The sequence below is a fragment of the Eriocheir sinensis genome, unplaced genomic scaffold (genome assembly GCF_024679095.1).
Source record: "Eriocheir sinensis breed Jianghai 21 unplaced genomic scaffold, ASM2467909v1 Scaffold113, whole genome shotgun sequence".
In the NCBI taxonomy this organism is placed as follows: domain Eukaryota; kingdom Metazoa; phylum Arthropoda; class Malacostraca; order Decapoda; family Varunidae; genus Eriocheir; species Eriocheir sinensis.
The window spans coordinates 686,445-688,944 of NW_026110441.1; the positions used below are offsets into that span (position 1 = coordinate 686,445).

A 2,500-nucleotide genomic window follows, 5' to 3' on the forward strand; every position below is an offset into this window, starting at 1 on the left:
TTGGCTGATGCTTCTTTTCTGAGATTAGTTCCGCGAGGCGTGCGTAGAAGCATTGGGCCCTGGGACCCATCCCACCGGATGTGGTGAAGACGAGGGGGGTGAAGCTGCCCTGATCCACATGTTGGATTCTTTCACCGTATGCCCTTGTCTTCTCCTGCTCGTTCCTGTGGTGGGCGGCTTGCAGGGGCAGCTCACGGTGACAGGCAGCCATCAGGTCGAATATGCGGATGTCCATGAACGCCCGCTGTCCGCGCACCCAGAATCCGCGGGCACTTACATCAACCCGTGCCTCCTGTGAGGTATTGGCTGTCCTGTATCGAAGGTGTTCGCCGTCCAGGGGAAGCAGTGCCGGCTCGGTAGTGACGTCTTGGCATACCTCCCCAAGCATGCTGGCTGTCAGATCCCTCACTTCATCGTGTCGAATACAGACGAATCCTCCTTTTTTACATGTCATGGTGTGGGTGACATCATTTGGTGATCCACATGCACAGAGATCAGGCAGTCCCTCAATCGGCCAGCCATATCTCAGAGCAATGGCGTCGACAAATTCTTGTTTGTTAAGGCTGAAGCCCTTTGCTCCTGATTGGTAATGACGTTAGCCAGTTAGAGGCGCCTGCCTCCTGTGCTGTGTGTATTTTTCTACCCATTTCTGTGGACAGGTGTTGTGTAAGACGGTCCAGCTCGTCTTTTTGGGCCTGTTGCCTTTCTTCTGAGATTTTTCTTTTAATATCTCTTATTTCTGTTTGGTCTATCTCGCCCTCTGCCTCCTGAGCGATGATCCTGTTGATGAGTGACCTGGTAAGGCTGATGGAGTTTGGTTCTCCTTATCTGCCAGCTTCTCAGGGTTGGTGATCCCCATCCCACCCAGTCTTGGGGAAGTGCTAGCATATCCCTCTTCCTCCCCTAAAGCATGATATTTCACCAGCGCCGGCAAGAATACATTCTTGACGGCATTTTCCAGTGGTCGGAGGTGGACTGATGCCGGGGATGGTGCGCATCAGGAACGTCCACCGATGTTGGATGCCGTGGGTGTACGCTGAATAGGCAGCGTGTGGCTCAGTCTTGGCAATGGCAGACAAAGCTTCTATTTCCTTCACCCATTCAGCTACTTTGTCTCCCACGTACTCCTTCTTATATACCTCTGTCCTGATCACTGCACCTAAGTGTCGTTGTCCGTCTTTTGTCACAATGACGCCACTTCCTCTAAAAGTTTCTGCGGCATGGTCATAATGTTCAGGTTTGACAATAAGGACAGACTTGGTGGCGTTAGGGATGTATCCTATCTCAGGGCCGGCGGTGTTCACAGTGTCCCACCACCCTTTTAAGTCTGAGATTTTACCAGCACCTGAGAGGTCATCCGCATAAGCCACCTGTTTCACCCGTGTTCTGCGAACGCGATTTCATTTTGGAGGACTGATAGGCCCAGGGCGTACATAGCCATGGCTATTGGGTCACCTTGTGTTGTTCCCTCAGATGATTTTAACACTTTCACTTTTCCACTGTGGCTATTTATGTATAAGTCAGTCGGGTATGTATAGGTATTTTCGACATACATAGCTAAGCTAGGGCACTTGGTTTTAATGTTATGTATCATAGTCTTTCTATTTATTGTGTTGAAGGCAATATAGTCGTCAACAAGAAGAACTGCTTAGCACTCCACGTGGTCGAATATCTCCCGCATGGCATGGACTGATGCTTCTACTCCTTCCTGCTGCCCCGCACAAACTTGGAGGTTCCTGCTGCCATTCTCACATCTTCTTTGACGACAGCCATGATGCATTTGCCTACGATGCGCCGCAGGACTTCTCCGACTCCTATAGGCCTGCATCCCGGCCTCTTGTCCAGGGGAATGAGGCGGCATGCCGTCAGGGCGTCCACATAGTGGCAGCTGGAGGAGGCGAGTTTTCTTGCCAGTGCTGCAATGGTGTTGCGCAAGTCGCCAGCTGCATTGCCAAAGTTGGCGCTGCTCAGCAAGCTTCGCCATCCCCGTGCATCAAGTCCTGAGGGCCCCGCGCTGCCACGAGTCTGGAGGGCCTTCTTCCACACCATCTCTCCTGTTATCCTTTCGTATATAACTGGATTCGGTGGTTGGTGACATCCTGCCAGTCTCAGTCCCTTCAGGTCACTCGGTGGAGGATGTTTTCCTTGAGTTGATTGATCGTGTCCCTGGTGAGTGGAAGCACACCCCGTGTGGAATTTTCTGACAAGGCTCGTGTTGCAGACGCAACGTTGCCTTGTCGCATTTTGTCTGCAAACTTCCGGGCCCTGTCTTCTGTGGAGGTGTTGTTTTGTTGGGGTCCGGGGAGCCTCTCCTGTAAGCCCCTGGCTTCTCCAAGGACGGCATCTAACTCGTTAGTTTGCCACAAGGCAACTCGCCTTCTTAATGCTTCGATATTTTCGGCTTGTTTGGTTTTTGGGTGTGCTTTTGGAGGAAGAGATGGGGGAGAGTGAATACAATTTTCAGGGATAGGGGCGCCAGTGGTGTGTTTTGTATGTAGTT

General features: G+C 51.7%; 1 protein-coding gene across 1 annotated transcript in view; it reads right to left on the reverse strand.

Moving 5' to 3' along the window:
• LOC126989348 (uncharacterized) overlaps window positions 1-2,500 on the reverse strand; it is a 16,874-nt gene that overhangs the window by 12,563 nt on the left and 1,811 nt on the right. The gene's annotated exons all lie outside the window — the stretch shown is intronic.